This window comes from Macrobrachium nipponense, chromosome 30, assembly GCF_015104395.2.
Source record: "Macrobrachium nipponense isolate FS-2020 chromosome 30, ASM1510439v2, whole genome shotgun sequence".
Taxonomy (NCBI): domain Eukaryota; kingdom Metazoa; phylum Arthropoda; class Malacostraca; order Decapoda; family Palaemonidae; genus Macrobrachium; species Macrobrachium nipponense.
The window spans coordinates 41,866,642-41,889,583 of NC_087218.1; the positions used below are offsets into that span (position 1 = coordinate 41,866,642).

General features: G+C 42.2%; 1 protein-coding gene and 1 long non-coding RNA gene across 3 annotated transcripts in view; one reads left to right on the forward strand and one right to left on the reverse strand.

Moving 5' to 3' along the window:
* Positions 1-22,942, reverse strand: part of LOC135202468 (acyl-coenzyme A diphosphatase FITM2-like) — a 103,837-nt gene that overhangs the window by 33,642 nt on the left and 47,253 nt on the right. The window lies entirely within an intron of this gene.
* On the forward strand, positions 1-22,942 carry LOC135202470 (uncharacterized). Its single transcript, XR_010311749.1, has 3 exons — positions 1-181; positions 19,298-19,466; positions 22,824-22,942. It is a non-coding gene; the product is annotated as an uncharacterized LOC135202470 (long non-coding RNA).

Sequence of the window (22,942 nt, forward strand, 5' to 3'; positions counted from 1 at the left end):
TGCATTCCTGTTGGTTTACATCAACTTAGTGATTGTTGAAGAAGCCAAATCCATTGTGGGCTGGGAAGGTATTCGGGAGCAAATTCGCCAATATCAAGACCACAAACGAGCAGAACAAGACATAGGGGATAAGCAAACTATTTTAGAGAATCTCCCAGAGAAGGAGTACTTCATAATGAAGGTATGCTATTTTAGAATTTTCTACTATCTACCATCTATCATAACTTGACATCATATTGTATGAAATTACTGTATTGTAGAGAGGTGTCGGAGATCCACAGCCACATCTGTGGATTATCCACATTTTTTATAAATCCCCATCCGCTTTGACAATTTCTTAACATCCGCATTAGCATTGTGAGCAATATCCACATTCACATCAGCATCCACAGTATGAAAATGGGAATATGGGGATATCACCCCCTGCTCATTGTTCAATAGTTCATACTCATTCATTGTAGCTAAAAGTAGTTTGTTCATGAAACTTACCTGTCAGATATATATATAGCTGTATTCTCTAAAGTCCGACAGAATTTCAAAACTCCCGGCACACGCAGTGGTCGGCCAGGTGGTTAGTACCCATTCCCGCGCTGGGAGGCAGGTATCAGGAACCATTCCCATTTTCTATTCAGATTTTCTCTGTCGCCGGTACTGTAAACACCTGTTTTCAGTACCTCGTCTTAGGATTTTGAAACTTCATTGCCGTTTAAGTATCCTAATTGTTTTTTGGTTTATTAACTTGGATTTGTGGCTAGGCATACGCTATCATAAATTGATTAAATTTTATTTTTATTTGCATAAGATGTCTGAATCTAGTTCGGCTAGTTTCAGACTTTGTTGTCTGCAAGGGGTAAGGTGAGACTAACGAAACCATCGGTAGATCCTCACTTAGTATGCACGACGTGTACATGTTTCTTTGTTGAAAGATCAATGTAATTAGTGTGATGTTTGACTGATTCCGAAGGAAGATGTATGATTCGTATGTACGCAAATTAGAGCTTGATAGAATCAGGGTAATGAACCTACTAACCTCCTGTAGACTTTATTTTGCCTAACCCTGTGGTATGGCCTACGGGCCTAGAGGAAGTGTCTGTAGAGGTAATGCCCTTTCTGTTATGGTGGATTCCATCCGTAATCTTGGAATCTAAAGTGCTCGCTCTTCAATCATGTTGTGAGTGTAGTGATGTTATTAGTGCCCTTAGTGTTGTGGAGGGGGCGTCAGATCAGTCCTATAACGCCTCTAGGTCTAGACCTCTGTCGGACTCCCAGGACTCAGGGAGTGGGCAAGTCGAAAACCGAAGGAGGGTTACGGGTTCTCCCCAACGATCTGGCGTCCCTTTGGCAGGACCTGAAGACGCTTCCCAGGCTGCCAAAGATCGTGCACGTGCACGAATCCTGAAGGATTGCTTCTCGTCCTCCGAGGCGTCCTCCCCGTACAGGGGTTGGAGCTCTCAGAAGAACTCGCGCCCTTTAAACAGAAGCTTATAGAGGAGGACTCTTCTCGTTCTCTCTCTCTCGTCATGCGATTGCTGTCGTCGCCATAACATTGTGACGTATTTCCACCGCAGAAGGAAAATAGGATGTCATCGCAGCAGGACGCCCAGATCGGTCTATCATTGTTACTGTGAGAAGGAAGAAGGCGTCCCCTCGCCCCTCGTCTTCTCACAGGATCAGCCCTTCTCGGTTGGCCTCGTTTTCGCCAGTAGAAGGGCAAAACATATTTACCGCAGGAAGGATTCGAGGCTCTCTGTCAAGTCAGGCAGTCTCCTTCTCCTTCTCCTCGCTCGTCGCCTTCTACATCCTCGCACCCAAGAATGCACAAGGGTCCTTTTGAGTGTGTTTCTGGAAGTGTCGATGAGCGTGACAGACGCAAGATGTCGCACAGGCGGCCGTCGTCTTTGTCAGGAGTTGCGAACGTCCATAAGACTCGTCCTGACAACGATCACCGTACATCTGCTTATGACGCTAGCGTGCTTCATGAGCGGCGCGCTCCTCACAAGGACGCCTCTCAAGTTGCTCGTGTTGACGCTTTTGGGTCTGCCGCGTCACGTCAGGAAGCTCTCCATGACACTTCTCTTGATGTTCGTCGCTCTCCTCTTCGGGACACTCTTCAAGACGCTCGCAAGGACGTTATGCAGGATGCTCGGCGTTCTATACATCAAGATGCTCAGCAGGACCCTCGAGAGGACTCCTTTCAGGATGCTTGGCGTTCAATGCAATCAGGACGCTTGGCAAGGCCCTCTCGAGGATGCCTTTCGGAAACGCTCGGCGTTCCTTTTTGAGCGCGTTTCTGGAAGTGTTCATTTGCCTTACAAAGACACAAGATGTCGCACAGGCGGCCGTCGCCTTTGTCAGAAGGTAAGGAAGGTCCTTAAGGCTCGTCTTGAAGACAATTGCCGTACGTCTTATAGTGCTCGCGCACTTTAGGAGCGGTGTGCGGCTCTCCATGACGCCTCTCAGGTGGCCTTTCATGCATCAGGACGCTCGGCAAGATCCTCACTGAGATGCTGTTCAGAACACTTGGTGTTCTATGCACCAATACGCTTGCAAGACTCTTGCGTGGACGTCTTTCAATACGCTCGACGTTTTACACATCGAGACACTCACCAAGACGCATTTGAAGGCGCTCGACGTCCTACACGTCGAGACCCGTCGCGAGGGCGCCCTTGAAGACGCTCGACGTATTAAACATCGAGACGCTCACCAGGACGCTCGCGAAGACACTTTTGAAGACGCTCGACGTCCTACACATCGAGACGCTCACCAGGACGCTCGCGAGGAAGCTTTTGAAGATGCTCGACGTCCTACATGTCGAGTCGCTCGCCAGGACGCTCTGGAAGACGCTCAACGTCATAAACATAGAGACATTCGCCAGGACGCTCGCGAGGACACTTTTGAAGACGCTCGGTGTCCTACACGTCATGACGCTCGGCAGAGCACTGCCAAGACGTTCTTCAGAACAATAGGCGCCCTACGCATCAAGACGTTCGGCAGGACTCCTGCAAGAACGCTCGTCAAGAGGACGCTCTTCAGGACTCTCCACAGGACGTTCCTTTACAGGAACTTAATAAAGATTCGGAGTTGGCGGTGAGGGTATACCCAAAACTTCTTCTCGAACCCTCCTTCAGATAGAGGACCCCTGTGTTACGGAATGGGACCTCAGGGCTTGATTATTGGACACTCAGAACGCTCTGCAGCAGGATCCTTTTACCAGAACTTCGCAAAGCTTCGGAGTTGCTATTAAGCATTCCCGACTTTCGTCTTTTGAACCCGACTTCAAGTAGGAGACCCCCTTTTATGAGGTGATAGCAAGAGGAGGGGTCTCAGGGTTTCATTGCTTCGCGGTCGGTTAGGGACCCTTCTCCTTTTCCCGTACGGGAGACAGAGTCTTCGAGCGACTCGCAACCTGCGAACGAAGACGCCCTCTGTAAGACTTCTTTGCTGACAAGTTTCGGCCCTTGGTCCCTTGCTCTCCTCTCTCGCAGTGTGCTTCGTCGAAGAAGAGGAAGTAGCCTGGTCTCATCAAGATGTCCACTTCGCTTTCTACGAAGGGAGCGTTCAAAAGAATCCATGACTTGATGAACTCCAGGAAAACGCAAGGCAAGACTTCCTTTGCCCTACTTCCAGCAAGGTTAAGCGTAATAGCAGGCATCCGATATGAAATGGGAGAGGAAGCTGGTTGGAGAGTTCCTTCCTCTTCCCAGGACGATGGATAATTTTAGCTCCTAGATTGGTATTTAGGAGCCCTGGACCTGCAGTCTCGGGGCCCTGACTCTTTCGCTAGAATAACTATCCAACCTGCATGGATAAGGTAGTCAGGTTGGTTCTGATGAGCTGGCATCTAGAAGAAGACTAGTAAACTTTAAGCAGATTTCGGTGTCATAAAACGCCCTCTTCTGCCTTTGGGACTGCGCTGCCGAAGGGGAACATTAGGGTCCTACCTGCCGTAAGCCCAGTCTCTGACCAGGAATCCCGCCATTTCCTCGATTTGGGGGGGGGGTCTGCGGGAATTGGAAGACTTTCTGTCATGTAAGTGGGTTTCCCCCATTGACAAGATACTAAACGTTTTGTCAAGTAAGTGGGTAACCCCGGTCTATTAACGAAATATAGACTCTTTGTCACGTAAATGGGTTAGTTCACATTGACAAGATTCGGAAGAGCTCTCATTCATTTGCAGAGGCTCGTCCAGGAAAAAGACTTGTAGACCAAGTCCATGAAGTCTTATGTCCAATATACATAAGAAGCTTGAGCTGTCCTCTTCGGTCCTCGGTTCTCACTTGAGGACCTTCTACGACTAGTACTAAATTCTTCTCTGGGCTAAGAGAACGAAGACAGTCGATTTCCATTCTCTCTCTCCCTCATCGAGGAAAGAATGTAGTAGAGAATTAGCTGTCCAAATGACTACAGTACTCTACGTATTTTACCTTTGCGTTATACACTGGAACCTTGACATACGATTGCCCTAATATACGAATGTTTTGAGATACAACAGAAAATTTGCGAAAATATAAGCTTTGATATACAACGAAATATTTGAGATATGATTTTGCGATGAGTGTTATGTAGTTGTATAGGCAAGCGATAAATGGCGTTCAGTCTGTTTGTTTTTTTTGGTACTGCGTGTTAACACGACGTTGTTTAGTTCGTTGTATTTGCGCCTATTTTTAGTGTTTTTGTCTATTTATTATTAACCATGGGTCTCAAAGCTAAAGACAAAGCAGGTGATAAGAAAAAACCCAAGAAAATGATTTTGATGGAAAAAGGAAAACACGAAATTATAGCAAAGCATGAACGTGGCGTTCGTATCGTCGATTTGGCAAACGAGTATGGTCGAAATCCTTCACCAAATATCCACGATCATCAAGCAGAAGTAAGCTATAAAAACCTTCCAAAGGCATCACCATTATTTCTAAACTATGAACTGATTAAAAAAAATAAAAAAAAATAAATAAAAATTAGTTTAGCAATGTTATTTCATTTGTGTTTATTACGTAGTTATTAGTGTACATACGCAAATAAAAAGAGAACAAATCGTTCCCTGCCACCCTTCCCTACCTCCTCCCCCTGCTGGCCTCACGTCATCTTTCGTTGTGGTAAGTAAAATTCCTTTCTTTTTTTTAATTGATTTTATTAACATTTATTATCATTTATCACATTGCTATGTTATTTTATCATTATGTGTGTTATTACTCATTTATTTGTGTAAAATTGTGTATTATATGTAATTTAGCTGTGTTTAGGTGTGGTTTCATACCGCTAGAACGGATTGATACATATTACATTATTTTAAATTGGAAAAAATGCTTTGAGATACAACTGTTTTGATATACGATATGGTAACTGAACAAATTACTACTGTATAGTTCAAGTCATATACGCATAACGTAGTTACCTCTACGGATGGCAACCGAAAGGACTATTATTCTAAGTGCATTTAATCGTACTCTCCCTGCAACCTTCCAGGAGTTTTCGGTTTCCCTTAGATTTTTAGGTATTGTTACGACAACACCAACTCGGCTTCTGTATTTAGCGAATTCTGTTTCGCTTAATATGCCTGCTTGAGTTTTCTTTCGCTTGATAATAATAACAACCTTTCCTTCGTAGAATGGATTAGCTGGCAACTCAGGCATAATAGTGCGAGACGGCGAACGTAGGCTGCTGTCACTGTAGACCAACTCAGTACCAGCTAGTTCTCTGCCATGCCACTGGTCGGTTACGTCTCTCTCTCCTGCGGGATTGACTGACTAACTGTATCTCTGCCCTACAATCACGGACTAGCCTCGGGTTGAGGGAATTCTAGCATGCATGAAATGAGCATCGCCTTCGTTTTGCGAAGAAATTTGCAACAGAGATATCTTTTAGACCTTTTAGGTGTTGTTTACCGCACTGTAACAGAATTCTGTATGAGTCTACCGCGGCATAGCACTATAATGCTCTCCTGCTTATGCAAAGCGCAGCCTTATTAGGGAAGGAAGCATCCTCAGTGGGGGAATGGATGAGTGTTGGGGACCATTTCCTCGCTGGAGAAGTTTGTTTCCCTGAATAGACTGTAATTCAGACCTCTACAGTTTTTCCTACCGAAAACTGAAATAACATAGAAGATCTAGAAATGATTCTGAACATCTCTCAGTAGGTCAAGGATCACCTCAGGTGATAGTGAGAGGGTGCCAGGCATCGGACAGGGGTACCGAGTGTCCTGGCACATAAGCTAAAAGAATTGGAAGCAATTCGGTTGGCTCTCCAGTTCCTCAAAGAACGAGTTTTTTGGCCGAGTGGTCCAGATCAAATCGGACAATTCCACGCTCTCTCATATCTCGAGAATTATCGAGAAACACTCTCTCTGTCCCTGTTCGCGTTAACGAGAGAGAGCCTGTTATGAGCACAGGCACGGAACGTAACGATCCTCAAGAGGTTCGTTGCACGATTGCAGCACGTCCCATGCGGATCGTCTCGATAGACGGCAGCAATTACTGACGTCTGAGTAAAATCTTCACTTAGAAGTCTGTCGAGAGTTGTGGAGACATTGGGGACGTCCTTTCATAGATCTCTTTGCAATGTTGAAGACGAAGAGGCTTCCTCTAGACTGCTCCCTTACTCTCGATCCGAGAGCGGTAGCAATAGACGCCATCCTATAGTATTGAATGGGGATAGATGTTTAGTCTCTTTTCCCCTATTCAAACTCCTAGGAGATGTAATAAGATAATTTCTGGCATCAGAGGGAGCGAGAATGACGCTGATCGCCCCATGTTGGCCTTCGAGAGGCTGGATTCACAGAGGTCACATCCTTCCTAGAACACTTTCCAAGGACCCTTCCCGAGAGTCGGTCTACTCTAACACCTCACTTCGAGAAGTACCTCAAACCTCTCCGCTCTGAGTCTGACTGCGTTCAGACTGTCGAGAAGTTGACCAGAATGAGAGGATTTTCAAGACTAATGACAAGTGTCATTCCCAAGGCAAAGAAGTGCTGCCTATCTTGCAGTGTACCAATTGGAGTGGGCCGTTTCTGGAGATAGTGCAGGAGAATGGCTTTTTCCATTCACCTCGACCTCTGTGAATTACATAACCGTCTTCCCTTTCCGTTTGAGGAATTGGGATAAGCTGGCAGTCCCAACTATTAAAGAATACGGAAATATGTTATTGACGGCCTTTAGGCTCAGAGATTTGGATCTGTCGGACACAAAGCCCTTCACGATCTTTGAGGTCTGTGGAAATCTCGAAACTGTCTAGATCGAAGCTTCCGGCATGGAACTTAGACGTAGTCTGAAGTTCTGATGTCAAGCATTTCAAACCTCTCCTTTCTGTAAACTTAATGCACGTACCAGAAAGGCTAATTTTCTAACCACTCTAGCTACGACAAAGAGGGTTAGTGAGGTTTAAGCCATCATCAGACGTTTTGGCTTTAGAGGACATAATGCGTGGTGCTCTCTAAGCCTTCCGTTCTTGCCTAAGAATGAAAACCTGTCTACAACCCTTGGCCCAGAAGCTTGGAGATCAAGGGGATGACACAAATTATTGGGCAAGAGCCAGAGAGAGTCCTGTGCCCTGTTGGGGCTCTCAAGTTTTATCTAGATAAAACTAAAGAAGTCGAGGTCCTTCGGACAATCTGAGGTGTTCCGTAAAAAGACCAGACTTGCCCATGTCGAAGAACAAATCCTGGCGTTATTGTTAAGGAGTTCTTTCAAAGAGGCTCATTCGTCATGTTTGGACAAAGATTTTAAACCTTTTAAAGCAAATGCCCACGAGGTGAGGGCGGGCCTCGGAAAGCATTTCACAGAGCATGGCACTCAGTAACATACTGAGTGCCGCGTTTTTAGCGAAGCAACTCTGTGTTCGCTCACACTTCCTGTGGGATGTGAAGACGACATATGAGATCTGCGGCTCGCTAGGGCATATGTGTCCGCAGACACAATCTTGGGGGCAAGAAGTACCACTCATCCTATCCTGTCGAAAATGGTTAGGTAAGAGCTGTTAATTTTAGTTGTTGGTCGCCGCCAATGGCGGACTTCTCAATCTTAAGCTTTAGTTAAAACATCCTTAACTTTGGCAAGGTTGGTCAGGTGGTGATATATATTCTTCTTAGCCCTCATGGTATGGTCAATATGGTCTAGTCACATTGTGGTCATGCTCCCATTGACAGATCATCTAGAACTCACCAGCTATACAGTCACTACCTTGCTGGAGACTCTAGTAAAGCAAAAGCCGACTTGGGTGACAGTAATCACGAAAGTCAGGCTATGCTAACGGTGGAACCAAGATGTCAATCATCTGCATGCAATTTGTTTCCTAAAATCATTCTATTCTGTCCCTTCCCACCTCCAAGGGGGGGGGGGGGGTGGTGGGATTCCGCTATATATATATCTGACAGTAATTTTCGTGAACAAAATATTGTTATGATACAATAAAGTTTGTTCATACTTACCTTGCAGATATATTAATCAATCAAGTACCCACCCACCTCCCCTCAGGGACAGTGGCTTAGAAATCTGAATAGAAAAATGGGAATGGTTTCCTGATACCCGCCTCCCAGCGCGGGAATGGGTACTAACCACCTGGCCGACCGACTGCGTGTGCGGGATTTTGAAATTCTGTTGGACTTCAGAGAGTACAAGCTATAATATATATCTGCCAGTAAGTATGAACAACTTTATTTTATCATAACAATATCATTTTTAAATATATACAGTAGTACCTCGAGATACGAAATTAATCCGTTCCGAGCGCCCTTCGATCATGAGGTTTTCGTATCTTGGACCACATTTTACGTGTAACATGGCTAATCTGTCCAAGCCCTCCAAAAAACTTCCCCAGTAAATTATATTTCCAAGGCCTAAAACACATGTTCTAGGTTACGACGCCGATCCGACGGAAGAAATATGACTCCAAAAAGACAAAATCTGCATATACTTGAGTAATATTCAACTGCGTATGTTTCAATGCCCCATTTTTACTGCATATATTAGGACTTTAGCATATGCCCCTTAGCATAAGCCTAGCCTATGTTAGCGGTTGCTACTGTAGCCTAGTCTATGATTCTGACATCTAAACCTAAGAAGCTAAAAGCTTAGAATATGCCAATAAAATGTATAAATAATCAGTATGTACTCATTTCAAATAATTATTAATTAATCATTAACTATAATACACAAACAAACAAAAAAAAAACCTTTCCAATCGTGTTTACATTCAGCTCTTACCGTCTTACGAGTACGAACGAACGCCAAGCAATCACTTTTTCTAGGACACAGTAAGCCATAAATTTTCATTAGTATCTCTCTTCAACTAATGAAACTACCAAATCCAGTATATAATAACCATTAATTTCTATTCTTTATTCTATCTTTACCTAATGGAGATACCGAGTTACTGACAGCTATAATGAAACTATACGTAACGTAATATTAAAACAGAAAAATAATTCTAAAAATACGTATTTGTTGGCAGTCTGATTTATTTTGATATTTTATGATATTTTAATTAACAATTTTTTATTAAATGTATTGCATGTACTCATTTCAAATAATTATTAAGTAACCATTAACCCCCTTACGCTGAAGCGGTAAAAAAAAATTCTCCCCCATGTGCCGGAGGTGTTTTCAGAGTGAGCACAGAAGCATAAAAGATATTTTTTTCAAAAAATCACAGCGCACTTAGTTTTCAAGATTAAGAGTTCATTTTTTTTTTGGCTCCTTTTTGTCATTGGCTGAAGTTTAGTATGCAACTATCAGAAATGAAAAAATTATCATTATCATATATAAATATGCAGATATGATAGCGCAAAAACGAAATTTCATATATAATTGTATTCAAATCGCCTTTGCTTTGCTCAAAAAAAACGGTTTAAAGGTAACAAGTTTTTTTTTTCGTTGTAATGTACACTAAATTGCAATCATTTTGGTATATAACACATTGTAAAACGATAAAAGCAACACAGAGAAAATATTATCCCAAAATAATGCATGAATTCGTAACGCACGGACGTAAACAAAATATAGCAAAATTCACCATAAATCTAAATTTTTTATACATTCAACTTCCCTGCCAGATATATACTTAGCTATAGACTCCGTCGTCTCCGACAGAATTTCAAATTTCGCGGCACACGCTACGGTAGGTCAGGTGATCTACCGCCCTGCCCTGGGTGGCGGACTAGGAACCATCCCCGTTTTCTAATCAGAATTCTTCTGTCGCCCGGACCATCAACATTGTTGTTGGTTCCTCTCGATTTGGTTTTTCTTTTTTCACGGCAATTGATCTTTCTTGACCGACTTTTGGTGACGTATCTGGATTGTTGGATTGGCATACGCTTTTGTGGACTGTTTTGTGGACTTGATTTTGGAATTTTCTTTAATAATGTCTGACTCTGGTATGGTTGTGAGACGTTGTGTGAATGTAGGCTGTAAGGTGAGGTTGCCGAAAGCTTCGGTAGACCCTCCACGGTATGCAAGAGGTGCAGGGAGTAATGAATGTTCTTTACTAATACTTGTAAGGAATGTGAGAACTTGAGTGAGAACGAATGGAAGAATCTAACGAATTATTTCAAAAAGTTAGAAAGAGAAAAGAGTGAGGAAAAGGCTTTCTCACTATGAAGTTTAAGTAGTTCTAGATCTGAACTAATTCCAAGCTTGGATCTTCCCCAAGGGTAAGTATTTGCTACTTCTCCTTCCATTGCAGCCCCTTCTCCTATTGCAGAACCTGTAGATCCAGCAAAAGAACTTGCGGATCTAAAGCAGCTTCAAGTTGATGGAAAACAAAATGGCTGCCATACAAGGTAAGGCTAGTGATTTTTCAGTGGACAGTGATATGATGTCCCCAGTGTAGTGGAGGGGGGGGCATCTGATCGGCTCAGCAACGCTCCTATGGTCTAGACCTCTTCCAAGCTCACATGCCCAGAGGAGAAGGAATGTTTGAAAGCCGAAAGGAGGTTGTGGAGAATCCCCCCACCGATCAGGTGTCCCCTTCGGCAGCTTCTGTTGACACCCCAGACTGCCAAGGACCGCTATTGTAAAAGCGTCCTACGTGAGTGTTTTCTCGTCGTCGGGATCTTCATCACGAGACGTGATTGAGAGATTCAGAACCGATCTCGCCTCCTCAAGAGGAGTTGGAAGGCTCCGAATATTGACTCGAGCCCTGAAAACTTCCCTGAGAGTTCTCCATCGGGAGTGAGAAGGCAGAAGAGCCATTCTTTCAACCAGAGTGAGAAGGAGGCAGGAGGTGGAGGCTATGGACTCCTCCCCTCCTCCTTCCCCTCCTCCCGAAGAGGATAAAGAGGAGGCTACAAAGAGGTTCATGATGGCGATGCAGGAACAGATTTCGTCGTTTGTAGGAGTCCTGTCAAAGGAGCCTCCTAGAATTAAAGACACTTCCCTTCCTATAGATCCTCCAGACGTATAGAGGTATCTGCCTCCAGGATCGATACTCCTACTCGAGGTGAGGTTTCCGGTACGAACCTGGATGAAACGATCAGACGTCTGGCAACCAGGCCAGGAGTGAGGAGTTTCCCCCCCCCCACCCAGGAGGCAGAGCCAGCCAGAGTGAGGAGTCCAACCAGGAGGCAGGAGCCCGGAGCCCAGGAGTGTAGAGGCAGCCAGGCAAGAGGCAAGAGCCAGGAGGCAAGAGCCAGGAGGCAAGAGGCAGGAGGCAGGAGCCAAGAGGCAGGAGCCAGGAGCCAAGAGGCAGGAGTCAGGAGGCAGGAGGCAGGAGCCCAGGAGTCCCGGAGTCAGGAGGCAAGGAGTCCGGAGTCAGGAGGCAGGAGTCAGGAGTCAGGAGGCATTGGAGTCCAGGAGCCAGGAGGCAGGAGTCAGGAGGCAAGAGTCAAGAGCCGGAGGCAGTCGGGGACTCGTTCCTGGAGGTTATGACTCTTCTCCAAATAGGAGCTCCTCTCCTTCAGAACATAGGAGGTCTTGGAAGACACTTTCCCTCCAACGTGAACTTTCTCCTTCGTCTGATCGAGGGTTAGACGAGTTGTCTGACGACGAACCTCCTGCTAATGAGGGACTTTCTAGTTATAAAGTCTTGGCCTCATTACTACTTCAAGAGTTTGGAGATTCTCTTAGTCTGCGGCTCTCCTTCTCCTCGTTCGCTCTTTTCGAGCTCAGCTACGGCTAAATCGTCGGCCTTTTTAAAATGAAGCCTGCGATATCAATGAAGAAGGCACTCCATTCTTTAGATTCTTGGATGGACAAGAAGAAGGAGTTAGGAAAGACGGTATTCTGCATGCCTCCTTCCAGATTGCACGGGAAGAGAGGTATTTGGTATGGGACAGGAGAGACTATGGGTCTTTCTCTACCTGCCTCTGCAGATGCCGACTTTCCAATTTATGAGGCCTCTAGAACGTCACTCCTTAGGATCGGTCAGAGCGACGTGGAGCATTTCAGAGTTGAAACCACGTTTCTAAAGGGACTTTTTGTCACTTTAGAGGTGTTCAATTTTCTGGATTGGTCACTCGGAGTTCTGGCCAACAAATCTAAGGATCCGGAGTTTCTGAAAACCCAGAAATTCTCCATAGCATCCTGTCCTGCATGGACAGCAGTACAGGACGGTTCGGGTGAAGTGGCTTCCCTTTTTGGTGCTGGTCTCCTGAAAAAGAGATCAGTGTATGGATCCCTATTATCGAAAGGGGTTTCTCCGAGCCAGAGGACTGCCTTACTGTTCGCTCCCTCTATCAGATCATCTGTTTCCTTCTCAGTTAGTGAAGATATATCTCGCTCGCTAACTGAGAAGGCGACGCAAGACCTTCTAACGCAAACGTCCAAGAAAGGACGCCCTGTAGTGTCGACGGTTAAGAAGGAATCTCGTCCTCCTCAGCAGCCCCTTTCGTGGAGGTGCAGCGGCTCGTCCCCTGCCAGAAAGAAGAGCTCGGAAAAGAGAGGAAGGTCTTCATTTAGGCCCTTCAAAGAAATCAAAGTGACTTGTTGCCCCTCCAAGCACCAGTGGGCGCCAGACTCCTGAACTTTGCAGGAGTATGGGCAAAAAGGGGAGCCGACCCTTGGTCATGTCGGTCCTGAAGAAGGGATATGTAATCCCCTTCGACGACACCCGCCCCCCCTAACATCTACGCCTCGGGAACTGTCAGCGATGGTACAGAGACCCGTTAATGCAGAGACTCTCTTTCAAATGGTGGAGCAAATGTGGGAAAAAGAGGCCATCGAACTTGTGCAGGATCCACACTCCCCGGGATTTTACAATCGCCTTTTTCTAGTACCAAAGGCATCGGGGGGGTGGAGGCCAGTTCTGGACGTAAGCGCTCTGAATCGCTTCGTACAGAAAAGAAGTTTCGCATGGAAACGTCCGCCTCTGTAATGTCGGCGCTTCGTCCAGAGATTGGATGTCTCTCTGGACCTGCAAGACGCTATTTCCACGTTCCCATTCACCATTTGTCAAAGAAATATCTTCGCTTTGTGATAGGAGCAAGATCTTTCAGTTCAGGGCTCTGTGCTTCGGTCTGTCTACAGCCCCACAAGTATTCACCAACCTGATGGCGAATGTAGCAAGATGGCTTCACCTAGAGGGGATAAACATCTCCCTCTACTTGGACGACTGGCTGATCAGGGCCAAGTCGAAGAGTCAGTGCTTGGAGGACTTAGAAGTAACAAGGAACATGATAGATTCGCTAGGGTTGCTCGTCAACCTCGAGAAGTCAACTGATCCCCAGCCAGAACTTGGTCTATCTGGGGATTCAGATGGATTCTCGGGGTTTTCGGTATATCCTTCGCGAGAAAGAATCGCTCGAGGTGTGTCGAGAATCTCGAGCTTCTTAGAGAGAAGAACAGCTCAGCGAGGGATTTCCTGAGCCTTTTATGGGACCCCTGTCCTCATTGAAAAGTTCTTCTCGCTAGGGAGACTTCACCTTCGCCCTCTTCAGTTTTTCCTCAAAGAGGTGTGAGTTGGAAGACGGGTCAACTCTCGGACATCTTCCAACTTCCACAAGAAGTAAAAGATCATCTGAAGTGGTGGATCCCTCCGCTTCAAAGAACGAGGCGTATCGCTTGCTCTGCAGAACCCAGACCAAGTGTTATTTACCGACGCTTCGGAGTCGGGATGGGGAGCGACGCTAGGAGCAAGGGAGGTGTCAGGCACCTGGACAAAGGAACAGGTGTCCTGGCACATCAATTGCAAGGAACTTGTGGCCATACACCTAGCCTTAAAGTTCTTCGAAGAGATAGTCAGAGACTGGGGTGATACAGATAAACTCGGACAACACCACGGCTCTGGCTTACATACGCAAGCAAGGAGGCACGCACGCACTCTTTCTCCCTTTATCAGTTGACAAGACACCTGTTAACCTGGACGGAAGAAAGAGGCATAACTCTCCTCACAAGGTTTGTTCAAGGGATCAAGAATGTGAGAGCGGACAGGCTGAGCAGGAGAAATCAGGTCCTTCCCACAGAATGGACTCTACACGAAGAAGTGTGTCAAAGTCTTGGTCCCTGTGGGGGAGACCTCACATAGACCTGTTTGCGACGTTCCTCTCCAAAAGAATAGAGATCTTTTGCTCTCTAGTGAAGATCCGAGAGCCTTCGCAATAGACGCGTTTCTCATGGATTGGTCGGGTGTGGACGCATACGCCTTTCCCCCGTTCAAAATCCTGGGGGAAGTGCTCAGGAAGTTCGTAGCTTCGAAGAGCACGAAGTTGACACTCATAGCCCCATTTGGCCGGCCCAGGAATGGTTCACGGAGGTACTGGAGTGGATAGTGACTTCCCCAGATCGCTTGCCAAACAGACACGATCTACTCAGACAACCACACTTCGAGAGGTTTCATCACAACCTCCCAGTCTCGCTCTGACTGCCTTTCGACTATCGAAAGACTTGTCAGAGCGAGAGGCTTTCTCGCAAGGGCTGCGGGCTCTATCGCTAGAGCCCGCAGAGCTTCGACGAGAAGAGTATACCAGTCAAAGTGGGAAGTCTTTAGGAGGTGGTGTAAGGGTCAGAAGCTGTCCTCCTCCAGTACCTCTATAGTGAATATTGCCGATTTCTCCTCTTTCTGAGAGAGGAATCACACCTATCTGTCTCGACAATAAAAGGATACAGAAGCATGCTGTCTTCAGTATTCAGGAATCGAGGCCTGGACATTGCTAACGACAAAGATCTACACGATCTAATTAGATCTTTTGAGACTTCGAAAGCAGCTACTCCTAGAACACCTAGTTGGAATCTAGACGTGGGTCCTGAAATTCCTTTCATCGGATAAAATTCGAGCCTTTACATCTGGCGTCCTTCCGCGACGTCACTAGGAAATGCTTGTTCCTAGTGGCTCTCGCTACAGCCAAGAGGACGAGCGAATTACACGCTCTGGATTCCACGGTGGGGTTCAAAGGAGATGCTGCCATCTGTTCTTTCCAGGACAATGTTTTCTGGCAAAGAACGAAACCCATCAAAAACCTTGGCCCAGAAGTTTTGAGGTAAAAGGCCTATCTAACCTTGTAGGCAGAGAGATAGAGAGATCTCTCTGTCCAGTGAGAGCTCTTAAATACTATTTAGAGAGGAAGAGACAGAGGGAGCTTGTCAACAAGGTCTTTGGTGTGCGGTGAAGAACCCCCCCCCAAAAGACTCATGTCCAAGAACGCCTTGGCTTTCTTTGTGAGAAGCGTTATTACGGACGCTCACAAGAACTGCTCGGAGGAATCCTTCGGTCTTCTAAAGGTCAAGACTCATGAAGTGAGGGCAGTAGCAACGTCTTTGGCGTTCCAAAAGAATATGTCTCTAAAGAATATCATTGAGACTACATATTGGAGGTGCAATTCAGTGTTTGCATCTCATTATCTGAAGGATGTGAGAGTGACCTATGAGAAGTGCTTCTCGCTAGGTCCTTTTGTATCAGCAGATACAGTACTGGGTCTTGGAGCAAAGACTGATCCTTAATTTTGTGTTTTTTATCGTACATAAACCCTCTTGTCAGATATGTGCTTGGTTTTTCTAGTAGCAAGCTCACTACTGTCGCACGGGAGCAGAGTGTCATTGCTGGTAGGGGATCAAGGGTATGTATGACTAGTAGGGGAGTACAAAATTTTTTTTGTATATTTTGTAATGAAAGTGTAATTATGTTTCGAGTTTTTTTGGTTGTTTGTAAGGAGTTCGGGGATAACTCCTTACAATCTTAGAACTAACATGGATGTTAGGATCAGGTGATCGGATCGGTTTTGTGCTCCTTGAACAAGGTGTATTGTCATGTAGTAGGAATAGCACCCAAGGACAAAGGCCTTTAGGCTCTGCCGAGTAAGTGGATAAGACCCCATTGGCAGACCCACAAGAACTCTTAGCCATAGATCATTATCTCGCTGAGGCTCTTGAGGCTAAGCAGACTCCAAGGCAGTAGCCGCGAAGTCTTCAGCCTAATAAGGTAGGAACCAAGGTTTATAAATACCTACAACATATGTTGTTTACCTGTCTATTTCAGTAGTTAGCTGTCTCTTACCCACCACCAATGGGTGCTAATCAGCTAAGTATATATCTGGCAGGGAAGTTGAATGTATAAAAATGATATTGTCATGTTCACAATAAAGTTTTATACATACTTACCTGACAGATATATACGATTAATGGCCCACCCAGCCTCCCCGCAGGAGACAGGTGGAGAGAAGAATTCTGATTAGAAAACGGGGATGGTTCCTAGTCCTGCCACCCAGGGCAGGGCGGTAGATCACCTGACCTACCTGTAGCGTGTGCCGCGAAATTTGAAATTCTGTCGGAGACGACGGAGTCTATAGCTAAGTATATATCTGTCAGGTAAGTATGTATAAAACTTTATTGTAACATGACAATATCATATTGTCCTAGAGACTTCCAATTTCTTTCAAAATTAAGACAAATGATTTAATATTACTATACTGTAAGAGTATTAGCTTACAATTGCAGTTTTTGACCATATCTGACGAGTTAAGTTGACCGAATGTCAAATTTTTTTATATATATTTTTTTTTATATGCAATTATTTCGGAAATAAGAAAAGCTACAATCTCAAATATTTTTTGTTTTATTCTACATGAAATTGCGCACATTTTCATATATAAAACTGTGAAATGCCTATATGAAACTGAGCAAATATTCCGAGAATGGGACGTACGCATTTCGGAGATTTGTGGCGGAGAATCCGTGCGCGGAAGGAAGGAAGATTTTTTTTTTTAAATTCACCATAAATCTAAATATTTTGCTAGAGACTTCGAATTTGTTTCAAGATGAAGATAAATGACTGAATATTACTAGACTGTAAGATTTTTAGCTTACAATTGCGTTTTTTGACCATGTTCGGTAGAGTCAAGTTTGACCAATGTGGTTTTTTTTTTTTTTTTTCTGATTTATCGTGATTTATGCAAATATTTCAAAAATGAGAAAAGCCTACAACCTTCATTATTTTTTGTTGTATTCTACATTAAATTGGCGCACATTTTCATACATAAAACTTTATGTAACGGCTATTTAAAATGGTGCAAAAGGAACTTACCACAATCGCACGTACCGATGTTCGGAAGAGTTACTGCGCGGACGTAAAGAAAAAAAATATTATTTTTTCATAAATTCACCATAAATCGAAATATTGTGCTAGAGACTTCCAATTTGTTGCAAAATGAAGGTAAATGCTTGAATATTACTAGAATAAGCGTTTTAGCTTACAATTGTGTTTTTCGACCATTTCGGAAGAGTCAAAGTTGGCCGAAGGTTGAAATTTGGCAATTATCGTTATTTATATGAAAATATCTCAAAACTGATAAAAGCTACAAGCATGGGTTTTGTTTTTAGTTGTATTATTGTGCATGAAATTGCGCACATTTCCATATATAAAACTTTATATAACGGCTAATTTTAAAATGGTGCAAACATTACCACAATCACATGTATGATTTTTTTCGGAAGAGTTACCGCGCGGATGTAAGGAAAAAGTTTTTCATAAATTTTACCATGAATCGAAATATTGTGCTAGAGACTTCCAATTGGTTGCAAAATTAAGGTAAATGATTGAATATTACTAAAATATAAGAGTTTTAGCTTACAATTGCGTTTTTTTTCGAATTTCGGTAAGTCAAAGTTGACCGAAGGTTGAAATTTTGGCAATTATCTTTATTTATATGAAATATCTCAAAACTGACAAAAGCTACAATCATGAGTATTTTATTGTTGTATTTTACATAAAAATGCGCAAATTTTCATATATAATACTTCATGTAACGGCTAATTTAAAATGGTACAAAAATTATGTCAAAGTGACGAAATAATTTCCGAGGTGTGTCACAGATACTTTTTAGTGCAAGAAAGAAATTCGCACTTGCGCGCCTGCGTAACAATTGTAAACAAAAAGACCAACACCTTGATCCGTGAACTTCCAGCATCCCCCAAGGCGCGTGATTCAAAAGTTTTAGGCTGGTAGGCCTATAAGTATTTTTCCGTTTTTTTCCGCGAATTTAAAAAAAACTTTTGTAAGTCGACGTAAAATACGTCCAGTTGGCACACGGGAGACAAAACATGTCGACGTAAAATACGTCCAGTCCAGCGTAAGAGGGTTAACTATAATAAACAAACAAAAAAAAAACTTCCAAACTTCTGTTTACATCCAGCACTTACGAGTATCGAACGATCGCCAAGCAATCACTTTACACAGTAAGCCATAAATTTTCATCATCTCTCTTCAACTACTGAAACTACCAAACAGTATAATAACCATTCATTTCTATTCTTTATTCTATCTTTACCTAATGTTTTTTTATGAAATGTGTTGCATGAATAATTTTTTCATTTTACAGCATCCTTTTACCAATAGAATACTTAAACCACAAGGGGTAGATGCTGACCAATAGGAGAGCAGGATCTTATGGGGTGACTAGCATCAGGAACCAATGGAGAGCGGGAGGATGGTGGCGAGTTTACTCAGCTGGGGGCGCGGGAGTTTTAAAATTGTTCTCGGTGGTCCGGGCGAATCTCGGGACTTTACAGCAACAACCTTTCGTATCTTGAAAACTTTTCGTATGTAGAGCTATAAAATTTTTTGTATTTGCTTTCGTATCTCGAGTTTTTCGTAAGTTGAGCCTTTCGTATGTCGAGGTACCACTGTATTTTATTGATTAGTGAACATTGAAATTTAAGACCTATAAGCTATTTTTCCTTCTCCTGCCCTATTGTAAGATTAAGTACTGCATAAAGCAGAATGCCATGGTGTGGTAGCAAGCAGGGGATACCATTTCTGATTTGTTCAACTGTTTGAAGTACGGTAGTTCAGACAGTGTAAAATTTATTTTTACATGACAGCAATTTTGAGAAATGTTTGTTATTTTTTTTTATTGATACAGAAATTTTTATTTTTCTTACAGATGAATTACGATCAGTTTACTCCATATATCAGAGGGCTGTTCTTCATCATGACTCTCATGATGCATTAAGCGATGTGATGCTAACATGTACAATTATATTTTTCCATACAATGCCACAAAAGATTGCAGGTGGTGCTATTGCCATGGCCACATGGTTTGTTACATATAGGTAAGTTTCTGCTCTTTAGAACTATTTCATAAGAATCATATCTTATGAGGGATTTTTTGCATGATTCTTCGCTTTGTACATTAATCTGTTGATTTCTAAGTACTCAGTACTTTATAAAGTAAAAATAATAGCGTGGACGTTCTTTCTGACGGAGCAACGGATCACAAAGCTATGAATAGGATAGTGAATAAGGACCAGAGGTGAGACCTATGCTGTTAGATGTTGTTATATTAGCCATAATAAGTTTAATAAACCTCATTTGTCTAGGACAAAATTTTTATCCCCAGCCATGTCTATTTATTAGGATATTGAACAGTGTCTTACGTGAACGATTATGAGATTGCATTTTATGACTGCTATATACTTGTTTGCTCGCATGTAAGTTAACTTGTAGAGCATTTAAGGCTAAACCAGAATTAATGTAATGTGAAAATTATTTGTTACAAGGCAGAGGAACAGTGACCTCTACTCTACTGTAGTCTACAGATTGTATTTTAACTACAATCTATTACCAACTTGTAGGAAATTCCAGCTTTTTTATACTGCTAGTTAGCTTTTATTTTGGCAGGTTTTTTAGTTTTCTCAGAACTTGAGAACCTGATAAAGTAAGTAGACCTAATACCCATGTTTAAATTGAGTAATCTGTGCTATTGAAGAATCACAATCATATTCTTTTTTATTTCTTACTTGTGGTACAACCTAAATAGGTCTGAGAAAGTTTAAGGGCTGTTTCAACATTCCTTTGATAATGGTAACCGATGTCCATTACCTGTATATATTATTCATAGGCTATAGTACAATGAAAAATGTGGAATTTGTCTAGGTTATGCCTAGCAATTTTGTTGTATTATTCAAACAGTTTACTGAATCCATTGAATAACAAAACAGCCCCACAAAAATTTTCATAAGCCTATATAGACTGCACCATAATTAAGCAGTAGCATGTACGTAAAGACTAATGGTGTGTTTGTCAGATTGCACTTGGACAGATGACTTCACTTTAGAGTGATTATTACTGCCATGTATTAAGGGAAATTGACTTGCCACGTGGCAAATGGATGTAGTATCTTCTTATTTTTGAGGTATCACCTAGACTGAGTGTATTAAACTAAAATAAATTTAAGTGACAACTTACATCTAGGGATGTATGGTAATACTATTAAGGAATTAGCTCCTAGCTAATGATGTGTTTAAGATATATGTACGTACTATGATCTGATTACTTTTTATATGAGTTAGTATATTTAGAAAAATCCAGATAAATGTAAATGACAAGCCACATGAACTTTGATATGAAAATAAAAAAAATTTTCTTCATTTTGATGTGGTTTCATAATGAAAATTGTAAACTTCTCTTTACTCTGCATTGTTGTTTTAACATGTTCTTCATGGTCCAAGATGGGTTGGTAACACATGATGAAAGCTTCCCAAGATGCTAAGAACATTTTGCACTGGTAATTTTAGTAAGAAAATTGCCTACATAAGATTAAAGTAATTTAGAGTACTTCATTAGATCCCTAAATGTTCACCTAGAAGTCATTGTTTAGTGAGATCTCTTAATACAAATTCTTGTCTTTCACTCATCCTTACAGCATGCTATGCATCTTAGTTGTGTTTATGAAACCAACTGAATCTAGCAAACCTCACTGCTATTTCCACCTTACTATCTTTTCTTATATTTGGATTTCACTGTTCTGCCTTCACAAAGTGTTGATTGACAATACATGCAGGTACAGTATATTGTGCAATTTGCAATGACAGTAGGGTTGGTTGCAGATTTACGATATTTTTTTATGACAGTAGGGATGATTGCAGACTTATAATACTTTGTGATAAAACAGTAGGGATGGTTGCATACGTGCTATACTTTGTGATGACAGTAGGGAAGGTTGTAAACTTTATGAACAAAAAGTTGTGAATTATGTAATTCTTAGGTGGTCATCCTCTTTCCAACCCAATTTCTATTGGCATTACTAACAAAAACTGATAAGTTTTCACTGGCGAATGATACCCAACAACAACAACAACAACAACCAAAGCTTTTTAGATATAAGATAACTTATGTCCCCAGTTAAATATTGACAGTTGTACTTTCCCTGACAGTTGACTGTTTTCTGCAATTAGAAATTTCTTGTCCTTCACTGCTTGTGCTCCCCTGATTAATGAGCATATTGGCTTGTTAACCCTTTAAAAGTGATAATAGTGTTCTTATACAGGTAAAACTTGAAAAGAGGAAGAAGATTGAACAATTACAGTAATAATCTATTAAAGCAACTAACTGACAGGTTACACAATACCTAAATAAGTAGAAAAGCAATCATAAACATAAACATACTGTGTACATATGCAGACTAGAACATAGGAAAAAATAATAGGTAGGTTAAATGCTTTAATAGTAGTAAATAATAGTAAAAAAAATTTATTAAAGTCCTAAATTCTCCTGATAATAATACATATATATTGAGTCCTCCAATTCTTGGAAGATGTTTTTAGTGCTCATAGGGTAGGATTTTCAGGTGCATCTAGACAGCAGTACAATTAGCCTAATAGTCTCCAGTGGAACCAAACTGATTCTGTGAGCTTGATAGTTACTTTTGCAGGGAACAAACTGTATGGCTTTTCCCTATACATATACTTTTGCTTAGATAGCACTTGAAGAATGAACTTATATGCCAAACTGTTTTCCTTTGCTTTCCCTAACAGTTATCAGCTGTAAACCAGTCTATAAGAATGTCATTTCAGAGTGGTTGAAAGAATTATCCATGAAAAATTCCATTTATGATCATATGTAAAATTCCCTTTTTCATATTACTTTACAAGATGATGTCACAAATCTAATGCTAATGCCTTCTCAGTAGTGGGCTAAGGTTACAGTTATAAAGTTTAACCAGACCACTCAGTTTCATGTATAAAACTCACAGGGATGCCCAGTTGTTGGTGAAAATTGGAGTAGAGTAAAATTTTTTTAATTTTTTTTTAAAATTTGGATTGATTGGAAGGAAGACACTGTAACGTCTACATTTTAAAACTAATTGAAATTATATATATATCAGTATGTTGATTTGAACCTAAGGAAAGAGATGTGAGAGTAATACTAGGAACTTCTCTTATGTTTGTTAGTGTTATCCTAAAATCAGAGTAATTAGTGGAAATGCTTTCATATTGAATTATTATACTGGACTAATTGTACTTTTAATTATTATATTGTTCCCATTTCTTCTTAAATTTTTGTCTTCCATTTCATAGAGTGTGGTTTAAATCTGATGCACAACCTGGTTTCCCTGGCTGTGGTTATTCCAATACCAGAATTTGAAGAGAACACTAATTACTATATTATTTTTGTCTTCCATTTCATAGAGTGTGGTTTAAATCTGATGCATCACCTGGTTTGCCTGGCTGTGGGTTATTCCAATACCAGAATTTGAAAGAGAAAACAAAGGAGGTTCCAATTAAAAGAAGGGGTTCTCTATGTAAAG